This window comes from Cinclus cinclus, chromosome 20 (assembly GCF_963662255.1).
Source record: "Cinclus cinclus chromosome 20, bCinCin1.1, whole genome shotgun sequence".
Classification (NCBI taxonomy): domain Eukaryota; kingdom Metazoa; phylum Chordata; class Aves; order Passeriformes; family Cinclidae; genus Cinclus; species Cinclus cinclus.
Window position 1 is genome coordinate 12,111,805 of NC_085065.1, and position 27,538 is coordinate 12,139,342.

Consider the following 27,538-nt stretch of genomic DNA (forward strand, 5'->3'; position numbering starts at 1 on the left):
CAGAGCACAGCCCCACGTTCTGGGCAGCCCCTTCCTGCAGCAGCACCAGATGCTTTCCCTGCAGTTCGAGTTTTCCCATCTCATTCATTTTAGAGATTAATTAAAGTGTTTCCCCTCCCTCTCTCCCAACCAACCTCCCTCTCTTTTCCCTGTTCCATACAGCTGCACATGGATTTTAGGGTCATGCTTGTTTACGTCAGTTATATTTACATTAATGGGTGTTTGTTTTTGGAAAAACAGCAGAAATCCCATAAAAACAAATGTTCTTTGTGTCCCACAACTGGTCCTGCAGTCCCACTGGGGTGGGGGCTCCCTGGGTAGCCCATCTTGCACCGTGCAGCTGCATGGAGAGCTCTGCTACAGGCACGCAGCATCTTTTGGGGGCGGCTGTGGAGTGACCCCCAGTTACTGAGGTGGTTGGGTGGGTTTTCCACATGCCCCTGGCTCCCATGGCGGGTGGTGGCAGCCAGGTCAGCCGTGTGTGTGTTTGTCAGGGATAATCCCCCATGCTGGTGTGGGGATGCTGCTCAACCGCCTTTAATGGGGCAGGCAGTGGGTTCGTTCTTTCATCAGGAGGTTGCAGGACGGAGAATGTTAAGAAGAAGAAAGAGAAAGGGGAGGAGGAACGATAATTATTTTTTCCAATGGCTCTGAGCTGCTGGATGCCTTTAAAGTTGCCTTTGTGTTCCCGTGGGTCAGGCTGGGCAGAGCCTGGCCCGGAGCCGCGTGGCGCGGCCGCCTTTGTCGGTGGGGCCGCGGTCTCGGTTATTAATGGGGATATGGAGACCCAGAACCTCAGATCTTCCGTGCAGCTGGTGGGAGGAATGTGCAGGGCTGCCTTATCACGCTCATTTAACTGGTTAATACATCTTCAGAGCAAATAATGCGGGCTGGGGGTGAACTGCTTAACCAACCTCATTACTATTGTGCATTTAGCAGCTTGGAGAAAGATAATACCTTTCAGGTTTGACCCAATTTTAGTTTTTGTTGTCATAACCATGGAAAATCGACCTTCAGAGACCCTCAGCAGTGAGCCTGAATAGGAAGTGATTTACAGCAAAAGTGCCGTGTGGAATGCTTAATGCACTTGTGCGGGAAAACAGACTGTGAGCAGCTCCTGGCATCCCTTTGCCACGGCGAGGGCTGCCCCGGCTGCTGGCATCCCTGTGCCTGCTGCGGGGGCTGTGGGCGCTGCCCTGGCTGTGGGCACACCCTCCCTGCGTGCCCGTGCTCTCCCGGGGCTGTGCTGTGTGTCCCTCACTGCGGTGCTGCTGCTCCTCGGGTCAGCTGGAGCGGGGCTGGCCTGGGCACCTGCTGCCACCTGGGCACCACTGCGGCCAGGGCTGGAGCTGCTCACTGCAGCGGTGAGGGACCCGTGGTCAGTGTGCATCCTGTGGTCAGTGTAGGACCCCGTGGTCAGTACAGAACCCCGTGGTCAGTACAGAACCCATGGTCAGTATTAGGGCCCCGTGGTCAGTACAGAACCCCACGGTCAGTGTCCTCCTGTGGTCAGTGTGCCCCCCACAGTCCCCGTGCCCCCCTGAGCACCTCTTGGCCCAGGTGTGCTCAGCCTGGCCGAGTGTACCAGGTCCTGGCTGTGACACACTGACCTTGGCCTTGGTGACTGACTCTCCCACCACTGCCAGCCTGTGACATTTCTGCTGATGCCCTTTGTCACCCGGTGTGTGCCGTGGGAGCGGTGACAGCCCTGGCACCTCGGTGACAGCCCTGGCACGGCACCGGCAGCGTTCCCACTGGTGAGATGTCACCCGCAGCCCGTGGGGGTGGTTCCATCCTTTGGGTTTGTCTGTGGCAGGCAGAGACTTCCACAACTCCAGCAGTGGGGCTGCGTGGGACCTTCCTCTTGCTCCTGTGGGGAGGAGGGTGGCAGGGAGGTGACAAGCCTTCCTCCCCTTTCCATGAGGCAGCTGCAAGTGTGGCTGTGCCATCCGAGCCTGTCTCTGTGGTGCTGCTGTGGCGTGTGGGTGGTCCCTGTGGCACGGGATTTTAGCTGACAGCAGTGCCTGGGGCTGGGGGAGTGCTGGGAGTGGCTGATGCCCACGGTGAGTGGGTGATGCCCGTGGGCTACAGGTGACACCCGTGGGTTTCAGGCTCCCCCAGCACACCCCTGGGGCCCGAGGAGCACTGGGAGCAGGTGGTGCCCACGGGATGCAGCCTTCCCCAGCCTCCGGCTCAGCCCCAGCACCGAGGGGCTCTGCTCACTGCCATGGGAGGAGTGGGGTCTGTCCAGCCGGGGGGCAGTGGGGGCACGCTGTCCTCTCTCCCCTCCCTGGGGCTGTGGGGGCACCCCGAGGGCAGGCAGGGCTAGATCACTGTAATTCTGCTGTTCAGCAGCTGAAGGAGAAGCTGCTCCCTCAGCGCAAGAGTTGAAACTCTTTAGCCTTGCTCAGTGTCACCTCCATGGCAATGGATATCTCCAGGTGTGACGTAAGTGTAGACCCGGGGAAAGAAACATCTTCTGTTTAGCATCAAAATCCTATTACTGAGCGCCGTGTTGTGCTGCACAGATATCAGCTGTGGTGCAGATAAGTGGGAAATAGCTCCTGGTGGGACTGGAGCAGGAGCTGTATCTTGGGCTGCACAGGTGCCCAGTGCTGCTTCAGCGAGTTTGCTGCTGGAAGAAAATTCCTCTTCCCACTCCCCTGCAATCCAGGGAAAATCGCTGCAGGCTCCTGCTGCCCCCAGCCCTGCCTGCTGAGGGGCTTTGCTGTGGCACCCCGACACCACGGTGGGGTCTGACAGAAGGCACCGGGCTGAGCCAGGACAGCGGCAGAGGCTCAGCCTCCTGAAAATGAGCCGGTACTGCTTGGTCCTGCCCCCTGCAGCAGCCGCCAGGCTGGCCCAGGGATTGCGGATGCTGTGGGCAGCTGCATCATCTTCCCATCTCCTCCCTGAGGTGCTGCTGGCTTTGATAAAACCTCTCAGCCTTGCAGGGGTTGGCTTGTTGATCTAATCGCTGTGGTTTAGTGTGCAGTAAAAGCCCAGTGGCTCCTGGGGGAGATGTCCCGTAGGGATCTGCAATTCACTTTCTTATCCCTCCTGGGGAAGGAACACTTTCCCAGTGGCGGGGTGCTGCAGGGATGCTGCTGCTGGGTGAGGGATGCTGCTGGCCCCAGACACCTGTGGGGAACATGCCAGCCCTCGTCCTGCACTCAGATGGATTTGCTTTTGAAGATGGAAGGTGCTGAAAAAATCCTGCTGTGTTCAGTTTGTTCCGGCGATGCAGTTGGGTTTTCCCAGTGTTTGTTGTACCCTGCACTTGCTGCGCATGATTGGAGGGGTTCAGTCTGGGGTGAGCCCTGCAATGTGAGTCCCTCCTGAGCCCCCAGCCTCACCGTGGGTCCTGCTCACAAACAAACCACACAAACCACAGCAGGGAGGGAAGAGGAAGTGGTGGCAGAGCCTGTGGAACGGGACACCGAGGGGGTTTAAGGGACACCAAGCGGGGGCTGGGGACACCAAGGGGGTTTAGGGGACTGGCTGTGGCAGACCAGCATTAAAGAGGCTGGGATGGAAGGGCTGAGGCTGTCACTGCTGAGCTCTAGCTGTGCCTGCTGATCAGGAGCAGAGCCTAATGAGCAGGACTAATGAAGCAGGAGGGGAATTCCAGTGAGTCTGGGGATTGTCCACGATGTTCGCTGTATCTCTGTGGGTTCTCTGTGGCCTGTCCCCAAATCAGTGATGGTGCCCATCGCTGGGATGGTGCCCAATCCCAGCAGAGTGCTTGGTGTGCTGGGTGACTGCAGGTGCCAGTCCCAGAGTGGATGCCTCCAGTCTGCTCCCGGGGCCAGCATCCAGGTGCCTCTGTGGGCTCCCTCTTGGACTTGTACTGGCTCTGCACTGCTGGGAAGCCCATCCCTGTGTGGGTACTGCAATGTTGGTGTTACTGGAATATGCTGGGAAGGTGTTTGGGAGACAGTGGTGGCTTGACACAGCCCTGGGCCAGCAGCCTGCCTCAGGGATGGCTGCACAGCCAGCCTGGGGGCCCAGCTCCCTTCCCAACTCCCTCTTGGCCATGGCTGGTTCAGCGTCAGGAGAGGATTCACAGCCACAGCACGGCGGGAAGGTCTTGTCTTCCTCTTCTCCTTGGTTTTTAACGAGCCAACCTTGGAGGACCTTGAGCACTGCTCCTGCAGCTTGGCTGTGACTTATCTCCCAGCTTCTGCCCCTTCTCCAGCAAAGGGATAAATCTCAGCTCCCGGTGTGAAGCTGGTGCTCTGAGCCCTGCCCAGCACACGGTGCAGGCGTCATAACTCACAGCACGAGGGGGGAGCGCCTGGCAAGGGTGCCAGGGGGACGTCACTGCTCTGTGCTGTGATGGATGGGCTGCCTGGGGGAGCAGGGAAAAAGTCCCATTACAACTGGGGACAAGCTGTTAAATTATCTCCTGTTCAACCTGGGTCGGGGAAAATCAAACGTGGAGCTGGTGGTGGCCTCCAGAGAGCCTTTAGGGGGCCAGCTGGGTTGGGGACTTTTTTCCTTTAGGAAGAATTCTTTGCCTTTCCTTGTCTCCATCCCATGCACTCGTCTGAGGCCAGGGCTGGTGCTGTCAGGGAGGCAGGAACAGCCTCAGCATTTTGTGTCAGTACAGAGACTGAGACACGTCCCACTGGGGACCTGCTGTGCGCCCCATGCAGCCAAACCCCGTTCCCTGAGCTGAAATCCCTTCCCTCTCTTCAGGGGCTTTCCCACTGGGCAGGGTCCTGCCTCTGCACATCAGGGGCTGCTCCAGAGCTGCTCCCCAGCCCTGAGATAGTTGTGCTGCAAAAGGAGGGGGCCAAGCGTGTGTGAGTCCGCAGAGCCGTGGCGTTCCGAGGCGCCGAGCTCTGCCGCGTCCTCCTCCGTTGTCAGCGGCCGTGCCCACGCAGGGACGGGACTGGAGCCTCTCCCTCTCTCTTTCAGGCTGAGAAACTGCTGCTGTGAGACCCCGACGGCTCATCCTGACATCTTGGAGGGGTGAACACGAGTGTGAGCTCCCACCTGCCACCACACCTGAGGCACCTGCTCTCGGTCTGCAGGTATGTTGTTTCCACCCAGCAGTCCTGCTAGGGGAGGGCACGGAGATATTTTTTGGTTGAGAATGAAGATGCTGCTTCCCATGGCTGTGCCTGGGGCAGCAGTTCACAAGCAGCCCACCAGGGACTTTTCACCAGCTCTGGGTACAGATCCTGTGTGCCCAGACTTGTGTGATCACCTGGTAAAGGGGAACATTGCTAGAACACATCTGCTCTGGTCCTCATGGGGTGTGGCAGGGAGGGTCTGGTCCTGCCCTTTGATCAGTCCCAGCCATCTCCCACCTGCTGGCTGCAGCAGTGTGGAGGTCCTGGGGCCTGTAGGACCTTGGTGGTGCCCTGCATGGGAGGGGTGTGTGCCCTGTGTGCCCATGGTGCACGCACTGCCCTGCACGTCGCAGCCTGGCTGGACCCAGCTCCTGGCCCCGACTGTGCTGCAGACTCCCCTCAGGGCTGCGTGCAGCTCCGTGTGCTCTGGGCTGAACCCATCACCGTCAGTTCACGTTACACGGGCTGGAACCCCCTCGTGCTGACACCAGTCTGCGCTGGAGCTTGAGGAGGAGTTAAAATTTAAAACTCTGGAAGGCAGTGAGACTCTCTCCTCCAGAGGAGGCATTTTCCCTGTTTGTTCCCAGCATTGCGAGCACCCGTGGGTTCACTGAGTGCTCTGAGTCGTGGCCATGCTGTGGCAGCCATGGTGAGTGGGGACTGGACTCTGCTTGGGGCTGTTCTGCTACAGAATTTATCTTCCAGTGCCTTCTCCACCAACTGCTGTGCTGGGGGGACTCCCAGAGTTGGGACTGCTCTTCTCCCAGCTGGCAGTAGCCAAGGGGAGTGCCTGGACAGGAGAAGTGCCCGTGGGGCTGTGCAGCACTGGCGGGCTCAGCGCTCTGCAGGGCTCCCACTTTGGGGGCTGTGTGTACCCCTCTGGCAGCGCTGCATGCTGGCTCCTCCACTCTGCCCCAGCCCCAAGTGCCTGCTTGGGAATCATGAAATGGGAGCAAGAGCTTGAGGCTTTTCATCCCTTGCTGGGGTACCGGTCATCCAGAATGTGGGAGTAGAACGGCCGTGCAGATGGATTCCCCAGCTGCATTCATCAGTTCAGAGGCAGAAAAGGCAGCTGAGCTCTGTGCATCACCTTGAAGCTCTTTTTTTCTTGTCTTTAGAAAACTTTGGGTGGATGTTATTGCTCATGAAAGCAAGGGGCTGATCATGCTGGGAAGGAGCAGGCGTAGTGTGGGCTGGCACTATTATGCAAGCTTCCCACATGCCGCTCTGCCAGTGCACTCCGTTCCAGAACAACAGCACGCGTCCTCGTGCCAGCCCTGAGCCCACCCCCGGGTCTGCCAGAGCACCACGGTCCCACTGAGCCCACCCTTGGGTCTGCCAGAGCACCACGGTCCCACTGAGCCCACATCACTCACTCCTGCCTAGAGCCAGCAGCCCCACGGGTGGGCACTTTCTGGGGTGAAGGGGTGCATGGTCCTCCCCAGCCCCACAGCACTCTGCTATCGTGAGTGTGGGCCAGAGTGGGAGCACTGGGAGTTTCTCCCAGGACTTTGCACTGCACTGGGGCCTGTCTGGCTCTGGGGCTGGCACTGTGCTGCTCCTCAGAGGATGGCAGACAGGTTGTCACCCCAGTCACAATGCCCCTGCACGGGAGGGCTGTGCCTGTTCTGCGGGCTGGTGCAGCCATTGCTGCTCTGGGCAGCAGGGCAGAAGTGGGCTTGCTGGAACTCAGGCCACCAAGCCTCTTCCCTATGCAGTTTTTCTCCCTGCTGCTTTCCTCCTCCTTCTCTTCTGCCCCGGAGCCCAGCTGGGCCCTGCCTGAGGCTCGGGGCTGCTGGCCGTGGGGTGCGTGGGTGCTGGTGCCAAACTTGAGGCTCACTGGGCTGCTGGGGAGCAGCCTGGAGCCAGTGCAGAGCCCCTGCAGCGACTCTCCCCATCACCCCCAAGCCTGCTGGAGCCCCCCCCCCCCGGGAGGAGAGTGCTCCTTCAAGGAAGACTTGGAGATGAGCAATGGAAAACATCTGACAGGGGAGCCCTTGAGGCGCTTTTGTTCCAGCGAGTGGGAGTGTGAGATCCGCTCAGACATGAAAGGCTGCGCAGCTCCGTCCCCAAAGTCACGGCGCACAGGAGGACGGGGGGTGTGCGGCTGCACCGGGAGGTCATCCCGGGAACGACTGGCACCGGGATCCCCAATCCCTCCCTCCCTCCCTCCCCTTCCAGCAACTAAATTAGGTCACACTTGAAAGTCAGTTTCTTGGCTGTGGATTTAATTTAGCTTTTCCAGGCTAGTTATCATATAATAAATTCCAGGAGATTTATAGAAAACATGCCCAGGGAGGCTTAGCCAGTGTGTAACAAGATTTGTGCCTCTTCCCCGCTGTTGAGCAGCTCTGGCGAGCGCAGTGCTGCCGGCAGATGTGCGGGCAGGGCTGGCAGCCCCGGGGGAGCTCCCAGGGAGACAGGGCAGCCCCAGAAGTGGGGAGGGGGCATCACCCCACAGCTCTCTGGGGCACGGGAGGGTCCCGGGTGCGGCTGTCCTCCGTCCTGGCTCCCCTCGAGCCGTGAATCACCCGGCTCCGGTGCGTTCCTGTGGCCGTTCATCCCTTGTCCGCTCGCCTCGGCTCCGCGTGGGCAATGGCGAGCACAAGCCCGTGCCGGCGGTGCCGGTGAGCAGCCGGGGGGAGCCGCTGGGCTCTGCCGGTGCCTTTCTGCTCCAGGGATACCGCTGTGCGGGACGTCCCTGCCGGGGGTGCCTTGTGCCCTCCCTGCCCTGGCTCCCGGAGCACAGGGACCATTAGGCTGAGCTCAAACCGGCGTCCCTTGGCTTTCCCCACTGCTGGGGCGGTTTCTGCACCGCGCTGGGCAATGCTGAGCAGGGAAAGGCGCTGGAGTCCGGAGGGGTTTGTGGCGATGGTAGCGCAGGGCTGAGAGCGCTCCTGCTCCTCTCTCTCCCTGCTAACGCCGCCCAATTAGTGTCTCCTTAGTCACTCCGTGTGTTAAGGCATTAGGAACAATTAAGGGTGAGAAGAGTTTCCAGATGTAGCGGCGAGCGCTGGAGCTGGGAGCTGGCAGCTCCGCTGGCTGCTCCCATATGGAAGGGATCGTGCACACCGTGGGACTCACTGCGGGGCCATGGGGCCAGCGTGGCGCAGGGTCCCGGGGTCGTAGGGGTGCAGGGGACTCCCAGGGGGCAGTGCCCACCTCTGCTATCAGCAGGGCAGCTGGGGCCAGCAGAGCTGGGATGGAGCCGCAGCGGGGGCTGGTGCATGTAGGAAGTATCTGCTGGGATGAGGGGCACAGCCGGGCGTGCTCCCTGGGATTGGGTTTGCTCAAATCAAATATTTATTTGCTGTGGGAGCTGGGTGTGAGTCAGTCCCTGCATGCCCCCAGCCGGTGCTGGCAGCCCTGCGCTGTCCTGGTGAGAAACCGGGGCTGGGGAAGCACCTGGCTGTGAGCAGCAGCACGGGAGCATCTGGGACGTGGCATGTGCGGGACAACTGCCTCGACAGAGACAGCGCCGTGCTGTGACACTTTTAGGTGCAGGAGAAGTAGCACAAGCAGAGACTAATGTGTCTTCAGAGCCCAAATGCAAGTGACTTCAGCTCCCCAGAAATAGTTCCTGGGCAGTGCAGGGGGAAGGGACCTGGAGCTGCAATTCCTGGGGATGTTGGGGTGCTCCCGTGACTTTTCCCCACATGCACGTTGCACTCCCACCATTGCCCCCCATTCCATGGTACTGGAGAGGCCACCACCCAGGGGTCACGGGGGTGGCAGTGTCCCTGGCCAGCCCAGGCAGTCTCTCCCCAGCACCAAACATCTCACCCTGTGACGAGCACTCAGGGAGGGTTCCCTGTCAACTCTTGGAGCCCCTGGGTGCCCTTGGGGTGTGGAGAGTGTGTGGGGCACCAGTGGACACTGATGCTGTGGTCCATCCTTACTGAACCGAGGCCGAATGAGCACTGTGAGATGCTGGCGTGCAGCAGGGCAGTGGAGAGGGGCACGGTGGCCTTCAGTGCATTGATATAATTTCTGTGCTGCTGTCTCCAGGGCAAGGAGCTGTGCGTGGACAGATGGTGTTTTTGAGTGACCTTGTAGCTCTGAGCGGTTCCCTCGGCTGCTGAGTAACGGTGGGAGCCGCGGGAAGCGGCAGCGGTGCCACAACCTGCTCACACCAGCGGGAGCCTGTCAGGGAGCCAGGGCCGGGAGGGATGTGGGGGGAACCAGGGGATGGAGCCAGAGCCCGACAGCCCTCACGGGAGGGCTGCAGGGAAATTCAATGTGCAGTGCGGTCCCCGGCTCCCCTTGGCTGTGGGAAGAGTGTGCTGTACCCAGCGAGGCTGCTCTGGGCTCCCAGCAGCTCCTCCAGCCTGCGGGCCTGGCTCTTCACCTCGGCAGCAGAATCGCTCCTCGTGCTCCCCGTGCTCTTCCTTGGGAAGGGCCTGAGTTCTCTCCAGGAGCTGAGGCAGCAGTGCCTGCAGATGGCACGCTGGGGATGCACGGGGGAGTCCATGCTGGGCCCAGGAGGGCAACAGGTAGAAAGGCTTCTGCCATGTGAAGTTTCTTTCAGAGCTGCGGTCCAGGGCTGTGGTCCTGAGGCAACAGATCCGAGGGAGGGGAAAATTGCACTGCAAGGTGCAGTTCTGCTGTCTAAGAGTCACCCTGGGCCTGGCACCCTTGCAGACTCCTACGAACTCCGTGCGGGCTGCAGCACCGAGAGGTGTCCTAAATTGGGGAAGGAACAAGGAGCTCTTGGCACTCGTCTGGAGCATCATTTGCATTCCGGCGCAGCTCCCGGCTGCGAGGGAGGCGGGGGCCCGGCAGCCGCGGGGTGAGGAGCGGGGCCGCTCGCCAGCTCCGGCTCTCGGAGCATCCCCTGGGACCGCTGCGGAGGGGGCTGTGACTCGGGGATCACCGTGCACCAGGTTTCTTGTTTTCCTTCTTCTGTGACTGAACTTTGTGTCCAAGTTCTGTGTCCGAGGTCTGTGCTTTTGCTTCTTCCAATCGGGAATTGCCGTCTCGCTGTGGGGCCGGTGCCCTGTGATGCGATCTCGGATGAAGCACGGTGGAGCTGGTTGTGTTCCCATCTGGTTTGTGCCCTCCGGGGATGGAGAGGGTGCATGGGCTGTGAGGAGCGGCCGGGGCCGGGCAGTGCCCGCACATGGCTTCGGGCAGTCCGGGCAGTGCCCCGTGGGGTGGGATGCTGGCCCCTGCCCCGGGGCTCTCTGATCCGGGATGTGGCGAGGGCAGGGCAGGGCGAGGCGAGCGGCGGAGCGGGTGGGGGGGCTCGTGTGCTCCGAGCGCAGCAGGTGCGGGCGCAGGACCCCAAAGTGCTCTGGAGGCACCGGAGGCGGTGAGCTGGGATCGGGGGGCTCCCGCTGCGTCCGGCGTGTCCGGGTGAGGCGGGAGCGCTGTGCAGAAGAGCAGGACGTGGGTGCCCTGCCCTGGGGGACGGGGGCTGGCCTGCCGAGGTGTCCCGAGCTCCCGGGCCGGGGGTGGGTGCGGCTCGGCCGGGGAGCTCTGTGTCTGCTCTGCGGCACGGTGGGATGAGCCCCGGGGGTTCTGCCCGGTGTTCTGGAGCTCAGCTGCAGCGCATCACCCACCGCGCTGGTGCCAGGCGGCCGCGCAGCATCTGAGCAGCTCCGCTTACTTAACATGCAGCAAGTGTTGTACTCGGAGAAATTTAGACGTAATTTTTTTGTGCTTGCATGTAAATGTGGGTAGGTGCTGTCCTGATTGATGGCAATTAGCATTTTCTAACGGTAACAGATGTTCGGATTGCCAGGAGGCTGGTACCTAACGCCCACTCTGCCATCTGTTCTGCTGGGCACTGCCTGGGGAAGCGGCACCAGCGCTGCGGACCTGCGGGGCCGTGCTGGGGTGTGTTTAACAGCACTGTGCAGGGGGGGTTTATTGTGGGTTTTTTTCTGGGGGAAAATAATAATAATAATAAAGACGTTTTCAGGTTTATAAATAGTACACTGTTTATTATGGGATGGAGACTTTCCATCTGATCCGCAGCCTGGGTTGCTGCACGGTTAGCGGAACGGTCTGGACAGGGAGCAGGTTTCCAGGGGATGCAGTGGGAAGGGGTCTGGTGGAGTGGCCAGTGGGTGTTCATGGGCAAACCCCCCATGCTCTGCCAGCTCTCCATGGTGGGTGGTGGCTGCTTGTGGGCACAAGGGCTGCTCTGCTGTGGGCGTCTCTTGTCAGCTCTGGGATGGGAGCTCTGAAACATCTGTGTGGTGTTTGAAGGTGTTTAAATGTGTGTCTTAGGAAAAGACACAGAGCCCTGAGCCCATCCCACTGTCCAGGCAGTTCTACTGCAGCCCCTCTCCTCACCCAGTGCCTGTCCCTCCTCATTTCCTCCTGCCTCCCTTTATCTGCAGCCTTTTACACCCATTTTTCTTGTGCCAACCTTGTTGTTTAGCGTGACCAGCTGCTCCCAGTGCCCATTGCCTGTGTATTTATAGAGAAGGTTTGATTTGGTTCAGACCAGCTCCTCTGTCCTGTTCCTTCTGTGTGCTCCTGGAGCAGCTCTCCATCCCCTGGCAGCCCTTGCTGCTCCCCCCCTGACACAGGGGCATCCCATGGGTCATCCTGTGGCATGGATCTAGCACCAGCCAAGTTGGCACAGCTGCCCTCCCCCTGAGCTTCCAGCACCAGGCAGGCCAGGAGCAAATCTCACACTCGCACTCACACTCTCACACTCACAATCTCACACTCACACACACTCTCACACTCTCACACACACACACTCACACTCACATTCTCACACTCACACACTCACACTCACACACACTCACACTCACTCTCACGCTCACACCCTCACATGCCCACACTCACACTCACTCTCCTCCCAGCTGCTGGAGCCAGTGACTCAGAGTCAGCAGAGCTGAGTAATGCACCGAGATGTGTCTCCATGTGGTTCCCGGGTTGGAACAGATGCTTCCAAGTTCAGTGCTTTGGAGTTTGCTCAGGGCCTGCCAGCCCCCTCCTCCTGCCCCCATCCCACTGGCTTGCTGCATTAGGTACAGGCAGATCTTACCTGTTTGTTGTGTATTTCTACCTTGGTTTTCACTGAGCTCCTGTCCTGCATGGTGGTCTCCTGTCATCTCTAGGCTGTGCTTTCCAGTGCTGGGGCTCAGTGCAACTTGACATGATGTGCTGAGCCAGTTCTGGGAAGTTTATGGGATGGAGGACATTCTGCTCCTGGTACAGGACCTGGTGGGGGCATGGGAGTCATCACACTGGGCAGAGAAGCTTTCGGGCAGATTTGGGATGAGGCAAAATCTTGTGCTCATGTGAGAGGTTCAGCCCTTGCTGCAGAGCTGGCACCGAGGCACCTGGAGATGCCTGGGAGGTGTGTGTGGGCTTCAGATGGGAAACATGGGCTGGGGACAGGGATTAGAGCTGGGGATGGGGTGAGGGGTTTCAGTGCAGACAGGCTTCTTCTCCACACTTTGTTGTTGTTGTTGTTGTTGTTGTTAGAAAACAATTCTGCTTCATCTTTGTTTCATCCCCTCGCTTTTCAAATTCATCTGGGAAAGCTTCCCTGGGTGCTCGCAGAGGTGTCACCAGCCCGACAGCTTGTGCTGCTCTAATAAAATGGCTCCGTAGCAGAGGGTTTGATCTATTTTTAAAGCGAGCTCTGCGCTGTCTCCTCCCGCCCTCCCACTGGCAGCAAAAGGAGCCCGAAGGCTCCTGGAAGCACAGCAGCAGTGCCAGAGCCCAAACCTGTGCCAGAGCCCAGACCTGTGCCACAGCTGTGCCAGCAGCAGTGCCAGAGCCCAAACCTGTGCCAGAGCCCAGACCTGTGCCACAGCTGTGCCAGCAGCAGTGCCAGAGCCCAAACCTGTGCCAGAGCCCAGACCTGTGCCACAGCTGTGCCAGCAGCAGTGCCAGAGCCCAAATCTGTGCCAGAGCCCAGACCTGTGCCACAGCTGTGCCAGCAGCAGTACCAGAGCCCAGACCTGTGCCAGAGCCCAGACCTGTGCCACAGCTGTGCCAGCAGCAGTGCCAGAGCCCAGACCTGTGCCACAGCTGTGCCAGCAGCAGTGCCAGAGCCCAGACCTGTGCCAGAGCCCAGACCTGTGCCACAGCTGTGCCAGCAGCAGTGCCAGAGCCCAAACCTGTGCCAGAGCTGTGCCAGCAGCAGTACCAGAGCCCAAACCTGTGCCAGAGCCCAGACCTGTGCCAGAGCCCAGACCTGTGCCACAGCTGTGCCAGCAGCAGTACCAGAACCCAAACCTGTGCCAGAGCCCAGACCTGTGCCACAGCTGTGCCAGCAGCAGTACCAGAACCCAAACCTGTGCCAGAGCCCAGACCTGTGCCACAGCTGTGCCAGCAGCAGTGCCAGAGCCCAAACCTGTGCCAGAGCCCAGACCTGTGCCACAGCTGTGCCAGCAGCAGTGCCAGAGCCCAGACCTGTGCCAGAGCCCAGACCTGTGCCAGAACCCAAACCTGTGCCACAGCCCTGCCAAAAGCAGTGGCCAAGCTCGGTCTGCCTGTCCCCATCACAGCTCTCATTGACCAGGAAATGCTCCAGGGAACAGGACAGGGATCCCTCCACTGCTGTGTCAGGGAGAGGAGCTCTCTGTATGGTTTTTATTCCTCCAAGCAGTGACTGTGCTGTATAAATTAACATACGGAAACTTCACTCCGCTTGGAAGTTTAGTATTTTCTGCTTGTTTGATGCCCCGTTATTAAAACTCAATTTCTACGAATAACATCCTTTAAATAGAATTCATCTTGCAGCGATGACTCATCGCAGAGCAGCAGCTTCTCGCAGGAGAAGGCAGCACCAGGGCAGGTCTGGCACTTGCAGCCTTGGGAATCCCCAGATCAGTGCCCAGGGCTTCGCTGCATGCAGGGAAAGCCGCCCTGGTTGTTCTGCTGCCCATCCTGCTGCTCCAGCTGCCACCAGTGCTGCGGGCTGGGCACGGGGATCGGATCCCCGGGGCATTCTGGGGTGTGCCTGGAGCCTGCAGACCCCGAGTGCCAAGAGGGACCTTGCTGGTACCATGAGGGTGTCCCCAGCCCTGGTGGTGACAGGCTGGGAGTGAGGTGAGCTCCCAGAGCAGGGGGCTGCAGGGACTGAGGATGTGATGGATCACTGCACAGGCTGGGCAGTACCCGGGGAGTCCAGAGCAGGACGTGGGGCATGGTGAGATCTGCCCACACGTGTGCCCATTGTCACTCATGTGCCTGTGCTGGTTCCCCTGATGAAGCTTCTTACAGAGGTGTCAGGGACAGGAATAGGTGTGGGAATTGTGTCGGGGAGTGGAGCTGGATTTTAGTATTTTAGATGGGGAGGTCGGATGGAGTCTGGACAGCAGCAGGGTGGACGGGCAGGGGCCGAGGGGCTCCTCCCCAGAGCTGTTTCACTAGCACGGCAGCACATCTGCACAGGGCAGCTTTCCCCCAGGGAGGAAGAGAAGGGCACAAGCCAGTCTCCCAGTCCAGGCAGTGTCAGGCTGGAGCAGCTCCAAGTGGTCCTGAGCTCCTGCAAAAATGAGTTTTCTCCGTGCTCTTGCCTCCTCCCTGGGGCGCTGCTTGCTCCGGTTCAAGGGTTCCTGCCAGGATTATTATTCTTTCAGGTCTGACATCTGTTAAGGTGACAGCAGCCAGGGAGAGGGAAGGGATTGGAACAAATTTCTCATAAAAAGTAGCTAAGTTGATGAAACCATTACGGTGCTTGCATCTGGCAGTCCATCACCGTGACACCCCGGGGATGGGACAGGGACAGGGACAGCGCTGCTGTGGGCTGAGCTTTGCCCCGGGAGGGCAGGCACAGCCCTCTGTCCCTCTGTCCCACCGATCCCTGACCCTCAGCTCTGCTCCCTCTCCCATCCCACAGCCTGAGCATCCTGCATTTGGCCGTTCCTCCATGCTGGTGCTGCTGTGCCCTGCAAGGGTCCTGGAGTGGCCCTGGGATCCCGAGCCCCCCCCAGAGCCACCAGGGGAGTGAGCAGGGGCTGGGGCAGATGGGGAGGGCAGTGGAGAGAAAACGGGGCTGGGTGCTGGATTGCCAGAGCATTGCCCTGCTGTGGAGCAGCCAGGGCTTGCAGGCAGGGCTGGGATTAGCCCAGTGAGGTGGGGGCTGTTTGCCACCAGGGTGATGGGTGCTGGTGGTCAGGGTGGATCACCCGTGGCTCTTGGGCATAGCATCTGCCAGGCTAAATGGTGAGACTCTGTTTGCTGGCCCTGGTCTGTGTCCAGCCTGGCTCCCTGCACTTTAAATCCTGCCCATGCCTTTTCCTGCAGAGGTGCTGCTCCAGGGACCCTGAAGAGCCAAGAGAACTTCAGAAAAGGCAGCTAATCTCCAGACCATGCCTCAGAAATGGTTTTAATCCCTTTTCCACCCCTATGGCCTCCTTCATTCTCAGCTAGAAGTGGTCACCCCTGTAAAGTGCTTGCTCCTGGGCTGAGTACTGAGCTGGTGGAGGAGGCGCTGGGATGTGGAAGGAAAACCCTTTTTCCTGGAGGCGTTGAGCTATTCCTTACTGTGACCTAGATGTCAGTTTAATGCTCCGACAAGTCCCAAGACTCACATATGAAGTTGCCCAGGGGAAGAGGATATTTCAGGAACACAGAAGCTGCTCAGCAGTGGTAAAGTGCACGAGCTTTCCCTGGCAGGAGCCGTGCTGAGCCTCCGTCTGCTCGTGCCCACCATGCCAGCCATGGAGCGGTGCCCCCTCTCCTCGGGGTGTGAGCACGGTGCCCGGGCAGTGGGAGGCTCGCTGGTGCTCTGGCACACCGTGGCAGTGCCGTGCAGAGCCCGTGGTGCTCCAGGGCTGGAGTGGGAAGGAGAGCTGCTGGTGCTGCCTGCCCAGGGTGCAGCCTTTGTGCCCAGAGCAGGAGCAGCCCCAGCTCCATCCCGTGGCTCCACAGCAGAGGCTGGCTGTGGGCTGCAGGAGGAACTTGGTGCAGCTGGAGGATGTCCAGAGCCACGCAGGGGAAATCTGGGTTTGCACGCTCACCCAGGGGGTTGTGTTCCCCCTTTCCCCCTCGCTCCCCGTGCTCCTCTGTGCCTGCTGGGTTTGGGTGCATTCCTGGGGCTCTGCCAGGGCTGGTCCTGCTGAGTCCCCCCTCTCCGTGCTGCTGCCACCACAGCCCTTGTGGCACAAAGCACAGGCACAAAGTTGATCCTTCCATCTCGTGTTTCCCCGCACCTCCGAGTTCCCCTGTGGATGATTTAGTGCTGAAAGCCTGGGCTCTGGCACTGGGAGAGGGTTCCCGAGATAAAATAATCTCTGCCAGCAGCTGAAGTGACAGAAGCCCCATTAACAGCAGCATATGCCTGGGAACACCCGTGCTGCGAGGGAGGACTCGGAGTGGGGGAGCACGGGAGCAGCAGCCCACAGGAAGGGGGGATGTGGGAGCCGGTAATTACTCTGCTGCCACTGGGATGCGCCTTGCTAATTTTCAGCCTTAGTGGAATCAGGATGAGCTTCTTTCTCCCGAGCCTGGGCAGGGCTGTCCCCTGGTGCAGGCAGCCGTAATTATCCACATTTAACTGAGGGCTTCTAAAATGTGTTTATCTTGCAGCACGTGAGTGTAATTGCTGTGGATTAAACACCAATGCAGTTGTGGCTGGGGCAGGACCTCGTGTGGCAGGGAGTGCACGGACTTGGGGCTCCCTGGGCAGGGAGGGACACTGCTGCAGGTTGGAGCGGGGCAGGATTTGGGGCTGTGTTGGCATCACCCCGGCATAGACCTTCCCTCCCTTGCTCTCCTGACTGGTGTGACTGGAGGTTTGTGCTGGCCGCATGGATGTGCTGGCTGGAGGCAGCCTGTGAGTGTTCTGGGGGTCTGTGCTTTAGCCCCTCTCCCAGCACTGGGGCTGGGGCCGCCTGCCTTGGTTTGCCTTGGCCTGTGTGTTGGTGCCAGTGCCACAGGGACAGTCCTGGGCCGTCCCTCAGGTGCAGGGCTCTGTGCTGAGAGCTCTGCCCTGTCATCCTGCTGCCCTGGGCTCTAGCCCCAGCCCCAGGTCGCCTCCACACTGGCAGCCCCGTGGCTGGGGGGCAGCCTGGGGGCTGCTTGGGGACCTTTCGGGGCTACCGGGTACCTCTGGGTTTGGGGTGCTCTATGGGACACCTGCTCTGGGGCTCCCCAGTTCTGGTTGCTGCCCCCCTCTCCTGAAGGCAAGCTCCCAGGTGGGTTTTAAGGCCCTTGGATCTGTGCTCTCAGGGCCATTCCCTTGCCTGCGGTGGTGGTGACAAACACAGACTCGGACCTGCTGAGGCTGGAGGAGACGGCGCTGGGGTGACAGTGGTGTCAGCTGTCCCCTTGGCCCAGGCACAGCCTGCTGGCTGGCACAGGGGTTTGGGGACCATCCTGTGTGGAGGGGAGCTGGCCTCTCTCCGTGGCTGTCACCCCCCAGCACCGGGGGATGCTGAATGTCCCCCTTCTCCGTTGGGCTGACCGTGGCTGTACCCCTCCTGTGGTTGGGCTCCCATGGGCAGTGAAGGGCAAACCTGTGCTGGCACCACGCTTGGATCTGTGCTGGAAAAACACTGGTGGCATGGGAAATGTGCAGGTAAGAGCTACAGAAATGGTTCATGGGCTGGAAAAGCTGCTCTGCTGTGGGAGACAGAGCCTAAGTAGGTTGAACTTTTCATCCAAGAGAAGTTTAAGAGGTGGCTTCACAATGTGGGTTGTTTTAGCTTGTGATCAAGAGATGTCTGTGGGTACAGAGCGCTCTAATTTAGCAGGGAGAAGACATAAGATCCAGGATCTGAAAGCTCCAGTAAGACAAATTCTGACTGGAAACAAAGTGCATATTTTTATCAGGGAAGGTAATTAACCACTGGAGCGGCTTAAGCCTGTGGGAATTTCTCTGTTTCTTGCTGTCTGTGGATCAAACACGGATATCTGCAGGGGAGCAAAGCACTCAGTGGGATGAACACAGGACTGGAGCCTCTGGCCTGTGTTCCAGGAATGCACTTGCCAGGTCTAAGGGCCCTTCTGGCCCTGGGCTGTATCATTCCATGTTGGTACTCGACGGTACTTTAAAATCTGGGTTGTACAGGAGAGATGAGCACTAAAGCACTTGAAATGGGAATTGGGAGAGCTTGTCTCTGTGGAGAAGGGATCTTGTTTTCTCTAGGGGTTTTTAGAAGGAGGTGGCAGGGTGCTAAAGTTGCCCTCAAGCCAGGCACCTGCCCTCTCCGCTCAGTTCTGGCCCTGTCCCAGTTTAGTATCCGCAGAAAATCAAAGAAAACTTTATCTTCTTAACTGTGAGAGCCCCACACTCCAAAGCCAGGCCTGTTTGGGATTTTCCAGCCTGTTTTCTTTTTTTGTACCCATGCTGTAATGCCTCTGGCCAGTCATCTCTGCTCAGCGTTACCTACCCACCCTGTGTTTTTCAGGGCAGCAGAATCTTTCCCAGAGTCAAAGCAAGCCCCGCTCCTCCCGTGATGGAGACTGACCCTTTGGGGGGAGTGAGTGACACGGGGGGGGTGTGTGACAGCCTTGGCTTGCGCAGCGCTCACCCTGACGGACAGATCTGTCTGTCCTGCTGCTCCGGGCTCGGCAGCAGCCCCGGGGCCGGCCGGGCTCTGGCCCTGGCCATGGGCACACGGTGTCAGAGCAGGCAGGACACGGGCTCAGCGTGTGCTGGAGGGTTCCCAGCCCCATCCATCTGTGCCCTCCAGCGGGAGGTGTGCTGGCCGTGGCCAGGGCCAGCCTGCTCGGGAACCTCGGTGGGTGCCCGGGCTGGGGCCGTGGGCAGGAGCTGCCTGTGCCAGGGCTGCCAGGGCTGCAGCTGGCACCCGGCGTGGCGCCGGGGGCTGACCGTGTGCCCGGGCCAGGAGCCTCCTCTCCCGTGGACCGGGGCTGCAAATAGCCACTGAGTCACACTCTGGAATGGGACCATCTTCCCAGGCGCCTTTGTTTTTCCCAATAATTCTGAATCTTTCCTCTGCTCAGAGGCCGAATCCTGGCAGTGCAAGTGCCACTGGGCGTTGGGTGGGATTTCTGTCACTCCTCAGTGAGAGGGGAACTCTCCATGCTCTGTCCCCTCTCCCTGCTCCCAGTGCTCACCCAGCAGCTGTGGGCTCTGTGCCAGGGCTGAGGCACCACAAGTCGTGCTGGTCCTGGTGTTTCTGAGCTGTGGAGGCAGAGCTGGTTGTTGCCATGGGGCGGCTCTGGCACACGGGCAGCGTGGCAGGGCTGGCAGGGCAGCACGGTGCTGGCTCACTCAGGTGTTAACCACATCTGTGCCACTGCCCATCCCCTTCCCCCTGGATCCAGCTGCTGTCGGGACTGTGGGCACTGACCTTCCTGGCTGGGGGAAAGGGGAGGGAATGGGGGATGTGGCACGGGAAGGGTTAATGCAGAAAGAATTTTAGCCGGTGGCATAAACAGCACCGAATGCGTGTTTGCCTTCATTTGCATATTGAAACATATCCTAAAGGCCCCTCGTTTTGGAAGTTCTGTTTTTTACTCCATCTTCCTATAGAAGGGAGGAAATTATTCATAATTAAAAAGTAATAATAATGCAGAATGAAGGAACCCAGCTGTATAATACCCAGCACAAAAGGGGGAGCGTGGGGAATCTATTTTTAATGGTTTCCACAGCAACTGCGAATTTGTTTACAGTGATTTTCCTCCTGTGCTGAGAGGCTGTTCCCAATTTACATTTTTAAGGAGCTCTTGCATGGGAGGCCCATCACTGGAGGGTGCTCTGGCGCTTGGGGAGGATGCTGAGAAGAGAAGAGGAGGCTGTGGAGAGGCTGGGTGTGATGAGCAGGATGCCCGGAGCCAGCGCCTGCAGGCTGCTGTCATCCCCCGGAGTGTGAGGATGGCAAAACCCAGCTGGGGACACCCAGAGCTGCCTCTGGGAGGGGATGGTGACCCCGGCAGCTGCTCAGGGACAGCGCCTGCCTCTGGGCACCACCAGCAGCGTGTGGTTCCCTGGGGAAGGCTGTGCCTGTGCTGGAAGGGCTGCCCAGGCTGTGCCCCCCGGCTGTGCCAGGACAGGGGGTCCCTGGTGTCTGCTGAGCCGTTCTGTTCACCCAGAACAGCCTGGAGGGGTTGGTTCTGCTGCTGCTCAAGGGTTTGGGTGCTGGGGACAGGAGGGCAGTGCTCCCTGCTCTGCCAGGCCATGGAGGAGCCCCGTGCTGGGCTAGGGGTGCAGCTGGGAGTTCCTTAGGGCTGTGGGCTCTGGAGCGAGCCCAGGCATCCCTGCTGTGAGTGGTGGGGCTGAGGGGAGGCTGGTGCTGAAGAACTTTCTGGCAGACACCAGCACAAGATCCAGGAGCTGGAAACTGAACCTTGCCTGAGAGGTGCTGGTTTTTAATGAGGGCTAATGGAGCAATTTGCTGGGAGCTCCTTGCATTTCCTGGCCTGCTCTGGGGCTCCCAAAAGCACACATGGAGTTGACTGCAAGTGCTACAATTGCTGCAGGAATAGCCCAGCGCCCCCGGGACAGGGAATGAAGGGGGTTTGGTTTGGTTTGTCTTTGGCTCTTCCTGGAGTCTGTGGAGGATGCTCTTCCTCTGGGAGGATGAAGAGGCTCTCCTGATAAGGGTGCTCCTGATTTACTTTAATTTTTTTAGATTCCCTTCTCTTTTTCCTCTGGGAGTGGATGTGAAGGTTCTCCCCCTTGTGCCCATTCCTGGGGTTGTGGCCCAGCAGCCCTGTGGACCCTGGGCAAGGACAGGCTTTGGCTCTGCTCTCCCCCTGTGCGGGGCAGTGTCCTGGGGTCCCCTGGGACCAGAGCTCTGCCCCTTCCCTGGCTCCCCCCAGGCAGGTGGAGTTTACTTTAATCTCGTTCTCGGGACAGGGTTGGCTCTTACTACCAGGGGCTAAGGTGTTGAGTCTGGGCTGGAGCAGCCAAAGGAAAGGGAACCTGGAGCCAATGGGGTTTTAGGGCTCACCAGGAGCGGGGCTGATCCCAGCCAGGCTGCTCAGGGGGTACCAGCCCCTTCCATCTGCCTGATGGGAAGCTGCTGCCTGGAGATCGGCTCCTTTCATGAACCAATAAAAGAAGGTTTTTATCACCTGTTCCAGCTAATTTTCTGTGGTTTGTAATGGCTTTGGGAAGCAGGTAATTGCAGCGATTGCATTCCATGTGTAGCATTAAAGGGAATTGAGGGGACTGTTTGTTAATTAGCTGTACTTGTGTGGAACCTGAAACATATTAACCTTCACAGAATCCCAAACTATTAGGGATGAAGAAGGGATTTAATGATGGGAGAAGCAGAAAAACAAAAAGCAATTAGGGCTCTTTTTCCCAGCATCGCAGGCGTGTTGGAGGGGGAGGACTGGCAGAGCAGCCCGGCGGGCTCGGAGTCAGGGGGAGGTGGGAGGGACCCTGTGCTGCTGAGATGGGATGTGCAGCAGCAACCTCCTCAGGCAGCAAGGGGATGAGCAGGGAAAACAGGACACCCATTTAACCTCCCGAGGCCGCTGATCTACCCCGTGTTCATCTTTGCATCATGGGTTTGAGATGTGCTCGAGTGCTCCTAGCACTGAAGATTCCTGGCGGAGCTCTGGGATGCGGCTGGGGAGCAGAAGAGCCCGGTGCTGCAGCTGCTGGCTCAGCACCCCGGGGCTGCAGAGGGGATCCAGCCCCAAGAGGTGATGGAGCTCAGCAGGACGGAGCGGTGGCCGGGCTGGGAGAGCCGGATCTGGAGCTGCTGGAAAGTAAAAATAGGGTTTCCATGGTGACCGTTCAACATAAACTTTTTTTTTTTTCCCTGATTCTGGAGCCCTGGCTGCTCCCCCCCGTGGCAAAACCCTTCAGGTGTTGGTTCTTTTTCAGAGGTTGGTGCAGGAGCTGGTGTGCTGGGGCCAGGGCATGGATTTTCCTGGACCTTGGATCCTTCTCCCTGGGGACAGCCCTGGTTTTGCCCATCTGTGTGCAGTAGTAGCACATGCTGTGACCACCATGGCACCTCCTGCCCAAAACTGTCAGAGCTTGTGTAGACGCATGGAGCCCTGGAGACAGCCCCAGTTTCCTGCTGGGAGCCCTGGTGCCTTTCCCAGTGATGGTTGATACCCACCAGCACCACGCAAACAAGCTCCCTGCTCCATTTATTCTACCCAGCTCCCGATTTAATTAGGTTTTCCAGTTTTCTGCTTGTCCTGGGCCGTTCACTCCTTAAAACAGTGGAGAATTAATTTGCACCTGCTGTCAGAAAACGTCTCTCCCCAGTTAGAAAAATAATTAAGCCATCATCACACATCGGGGGTAATGAATCACTGCGCTCAGTTCCCTTCACAGGTCGTTTGTTTCCTTCCACACTGGCAAAGAAGGTGCAAACTAAATGTGAGCAGCTGCCAAGCTATCCCCTTCCCTTCCCTCACTGTCCAGTTCCATTGGAGCTCCATGGATCTTCCAGCTAAGATGGGCCATGACCCTTTGGAAAGGTCCTGAGCAGGGGGTGAGTGGTTTCCCAATAGCTCCAGGGGTGAGGAACCTGGGTTTGCTCCTTCACACAGCCTGGGGCCCGTGTGGAAGGGAAAAGGGTGATGTGGCAGGGGCTGGGCCAGTGTCACCCCCAGCCCGTGGGTCCCTGTGTGGGGTCAGCACTGGGGAGCTCAGGTTTGATAAATAGGTTTTAGTGGTCTGGACATGCTGTAACATCAGGGAGGAATTGATGCAGCGTGGAACTGCCTTGTGTTTGCATGATGTGACAAAATTAATAACTTGGGTGTAACTGTGCCCCCAGGTTTGGGCTCAGGAATAATTTGCCTCCTGATGAGCTTGGCCAAGGGCTGCTGGAGGCTTTGTCCTTTCACCCAGGGCAGGGGGGTTCTGCTCACAGTGATCAAGTGGGGACTTCAGGGACTTATTTCGAGGACCCCTGTCCGTGTCCCCCCTCCTGGGCCATGTTGCACTTGGACCATTTCCCTTTTCGTTCCTGGCAGGGGTTCATGTGCCAGGTGTGTGGGGCTGCTGTGGTAGGATGCTTCTGCACATCCTCTACAGCTTGTGAGAGAGGCAATGGGGAGACACCACCACAGGCTTGGAGAGATCCCAGATCTCTGCAGATGTCTGGAGCAGTGGCCTGGCTGCATTTGCCTCCTCTCTTTGACAGCCATGGGTTTATTTCTCCTTGGGGGTTCCCGTGGGCACTGGAATGTCTGAGCGAGGAGCTGGGCAGGGAGGCTGCCTCGTCCTGGGGTGAGGCAGAGATTTCAGAGGATGCAGCACAGACTGCACCTTTCCTCCTGCCCCCTCTTCCCAGAGCCAGGCTGGCGCTTCCCCCTGTTTGCAGTAAATGGATCTGTCGCTTCACGTATGGAAAGTGTTTGGGGGAGCAAGGGTGGGACGGTGTCTCCAGGTGGGCAGGGATGGGGTGACGCTCTGGGGGACGCTGCCCCTGCCTGGGGATGGCTCCTGCTGCCCTTTTCCTCCAAGCAGCCCGGCCCCAGGGACACGGTGGGGTGAACACACCCGTGAGCAGGGCCAGCAGCCTCCGTGCTGGTGACCCATGGCCCATCTGCTCTGCCGTGAATCTTCCTCCACGCTGCGGCTCCGCAGTGCTGGGGCTGCTCCAGGAGCTTTCCTGAGGGGAGAGGTCCTGGGCTGGGTCACACTGTGCCTTGGTGCTGGTGCCAAGCGCCAGTGCCCTCGCAGCACCGGGAGCTCCTGTCTCAGTGTGGTGAGTGGGGCTGAAGCTCTCACCTCTGCCTGCGCCGCTCTGGGCTCACACCTTCTCCCATGATCGCCCGGTGCCCGCTCCAGTGCCAGCTGATTAAATTAAAGTCCTAGTGAGTTTGAATAATTTTCCCTGTGAAATGTGGCAGATGGCCTCCATTAGGCGTCTGCTCCCAGCATCTGCCAGGATGTGATCAACCCCTCTTTGGAAAATGCACAAAAGGGATTGGAAGTGGAGAGACCTGGGAATGAGAGCCCATCCCTTCATCCCTGAAGAGAGGATCAAATACTCCTGTGGAAGCAGCCGGTGTTGAGGAGGAGCAGCATCCGCACGTTCCTCCAGCCCCTCTGCCTGCCCCCCTGTCCCCCCTGCCCTAGGGGAGGCTGTTCCTGTCCCACCAGCCCAGCTCACCCAGGGGGCAAGACTGCCTTGTGTTACACAATGTCCCTGTGCTGCAGAGCCAGGCGGGCTCCCAGGGCACTGCTCGTCCTCAGCTGGGCAGTCAGAGCAGCTCTGAGAGCATTCCAGCCTTGGCGATCCTGGGAGGTTTGCACTATTCCAGGCCAGGCTCTGAAAGCCGTACTCAGCCTTCCTGCACATCCTGGGACCTGTCCTGGGTGTGTGTGTGTGCATGGTGTGGCTGTCCCCGGGCTGGGACCCCGGCATGGGCTGCGGGCAGGGGGAGCTTGGGCTGGGGTCTGTCCTGGGCCGGGGTCTGTGTGTCCTGGGCCGGGGTCTGTCTGTCCTGGGCCGGGGTCTGTGTGTCCTGAGCCGGGGTCTGTCTGTCCTGGGCCGGGGTCTGTGTGTCCTGGGCCGGGGTCTGTGTGTCCTGAGCCGGGGTCTGTCTGTCCTGGGCCGGGGTCTGTGTGTCCTGGGCCGGGGTCTGTGTGTCCTGGGCCGGGGTCTGTCTGTCCTGAGCCGGGGTCTGTGTGTCCTGAGCCGGGGTCTGTGTGTCCTGGGCCGGGGTCTCGGCTCGGGGGTGGGGGGGGGACCGGCGGCCGGCAGGGGGCGCTGTGTGCCTGTGCCGGGGCTGCGGGGATCCCCCGAATGGGACCCCGAATGTCACCCGAATGTCACCTGGGTGTGACCCGAGTGTGACCCCGAGTGACCCGTGTGTGACCCCTCCGGACCCCCGGCAGGAGGGAGGAGGAGGAGGCTGCGCTGTGTCCAGGCAGGCAGGGACACTGCTCCACCTGAGATCAGTATGGGTGAAGGTTTCCCCCAGAACAGCTCAATAAAGCAGAAAAGGCACCAGAGCTGCCCTCGAGCTGCTGCAGGACAGCTCTGGGATGCAGAGATGCGCTGTGGAGGGGATGCCCCTGACCCCCCGCCTGCAGGTGAGCTCCCCCCTGAGCTCGGTTCCCACTGGATTGTAGCAGCAGGTGCCTGTAAGGCTCAGCTCCCTCCCCAGGGACTGCCGGGGAATGGGATCCCATAGCCTGTGTGGGAACAGGAGCACGGTGAGGAGGAGGAGGAGGAGCTGCTGGCTGTGGGATAACCCGGGGGACACCCGTGGGTGGGTGGGTGTGCTGGGCACCCATGGAGGGACGAGGAGGTGACAGGATCCCTGGAGCCCTGTCCTGGTACAGGAGGGAGCTTGGAGCTCAATCTGTGCTTCTGCATCCCCCCCGTGCTGGTACGTGTACCCTGCTTACAGAGATGTTCTTCTTGCTCGTTTAGCTGTTGTTGTGTTCTTCTAATTAAATTAGCGTCTTTTAATACATTTTGTCCTGCCATCACAGCTTAATGTCTCTGCAGCTGCAGGAAGCTCGGAGCAGCTCCAGGGCCCGTGGTGGGGTGTGCAGCCTGGCTGGGAGGTGCTGGGATGAGCCGACCCTTCTGGGGCTCCTGGGTCCCTTCTGTCATCTCCTGCAGTTTCCTGGGACCTGTCAGAAGTGGGAGCACAGGGAGATCCGTCCTCACCAGGTACCTGATATGGCTGGAAGCAGGGAAAGGGGATGGAGGTGTCCCTGGAGGGGACTGGGCAGCCTCGGTGCCTGCAGACTGTCAGGACCTGCCCGTCTTCCACCAGGCATGCTGCCATCACGGTGGTCAGGCAGGCTCATGCCTCTCCTGCCCTTCCTCATCCTCCAGAGACAATGTCCTGTGCTCAGCACCACTGGTCTGCACTGCTGCCCCCTCCCCAGGGCAGGCAGCTCCTATGCCCTGTGACAGATCCCCCAGCCCCTCTGATGTTTTCATACAACTCAGTTCTCTTCCTGAAGTGACCTTTTGAGTGTGACAGCAGAGTGACAGCTGGCCAGCAGGGAATGGGGGGTCCTGGCAGGGTCTCGTCCTGCTGGTCCCCCCTGAGTGAGCTGCAGCCCTGCCCCAAGGACTGGCACACTCTGGGGAGCTGGGCACCGCGGGTCCAGGCACTCCTGGGCAGGTGGGCAGTGAGGGCTCACCTGGAGAGGCCATGGGTGCTTTTGTCTGGAGTTTCCTCCTCAGGAAGGTGCTGAGGGGTCTCCCTGGGCTCGCCTGTCCCTGCTGCCACTGCCAGGGCACGGTGGGGGGGGGTGGCTGCTGGCTGTGCCCACGTCTGCAGGCTTTGGCACGGGTGTGGAGGTGTTGTGGCAGTGCTGCTGTGGGTGCTGTGCCTGGGATGGTCCCAGCAGTGGCCCGACGAGCAGAGGAGCTGGCCCAGCCCCAGCTGTGCCGCAGTGAGGGGCTGCTGTTGTCACCTTGTCCTGTGCCTTTGCTGCAGTTGTCTCCCGGCGGGGCTCGGGGGGGCTGTGAGAGGTCACCCTGCCTCGCTGAAGTGTGGCAAAACTCCTCAATTGTCAGTCGGGGCTTGTCAGCTGCATCGCAGGAGCAGTGGATAAAGTGTTCCAGCGAAGAAGATAATTGAAAATCAAAAAAGACTTTGTTAATTTGATTAGGCAGAGCCATAGTTGAATTGTTCTTCATCAAAAGAGATTTAATTTTGACATGCAATTAAATCCTTCTGCTGTGCCGGTACCCTGCATGTTCCCAGCAATGGAGTGGCCGGGCAGGGGGTCTGCAGGAGCCGGGGGCAGCAGGGCAGGGGACGAAGGGACTGTGGGTGCCTGGCAGGCGTGACACGAGCGCCAGGATGAGAAGGGTCTGGTGTGGCCAGTGCTGCTCATTTAGCACCGACTTGGAGTTGTCATTTAACTGCTTTAACTAATTGCATTAGTGCAGAGACAGCTCTGTGCCTCCCTGGGGCTGTCCCCTTGCCCTGCCAGCTCTCACCTCCCGGTGCTAATGTCCCGACATGCAGGACTCTGTTGGTGGCCCCTGGCTGTGGTGCAACAGAAGAGGAGGATCAGGAGCTGGGCAGGAGCTCCCTCCCACATAGCCAGCGCTGGCACCGGGGTCTCCGTGAGCTCCAGCACCCTCCTCACAGCTGCCCCCCGTGCTGATAAGGCGGAGGATTATCGGTGTTGCCAGGCTGAGGTGCCCTAATCCATCCCCAATGTGCTGGCAGGGACGATGGCCAGCTGGAAATGCCACAGTCAGGGTTGTGGATTTAGATCTGTTAGTGAGAGCTGGAGCTCAGTGGGATGTGACAGAGCTTTAAAACCTGTGAAGAAATGTCTGGGTGGCTCCTCGGGCAGGAGCAGAGAGAGGCCTTGCGGTGAGGAAGAGCTGGAGGAGGATGCAGTAGGTCTGTGTGCTGCAGCCATGGAGCCCCTCAGAGGTGGCAGCGTGGGTGAGGAGCCCGGGACTCGCTGATGCTGCAGCTCCCTGGGCTGAGCTCTCTCTGGCCCTTCTGCCTTTGCAGTGCTGCCAGCAGGGCTGGTCCCGGCTCTGCTCAGAGCTGGGGGCTGCTTTGACACGGGGCTCCTGCCCTGCCCAGCCCTGCCCATGCCTCTCCTCGGCTCGGCACCGTCAGCAGGGTGGGAGCTCTTGGCGCCAGGG

At 59.5% G+C, this 27,538-nt stretch overlaps 1 protein-coding gene across 1 annotated transcript in view; it reads left to right on the plus strand.

Moving 5' to 3' along the window:
* Nucleotides 1-27,538, plus strand: part of RBFOX3 (RNA binding fox-1 homolog 3) — a 99,905-nt gene that overhangs the window by 25,383 nt on the left and 46,984 nt on the right. The window contains exon 2 of the mRNA XM_062506027.1: nucleotides 4,924-5,039. The gene's annotated coding sequence lies outside the window, so the exon portion shown is untranslated. The remainder of the gene's footprint in view (nucleotides 1-4,923; nucleotides 5,040-27,538) is intronic.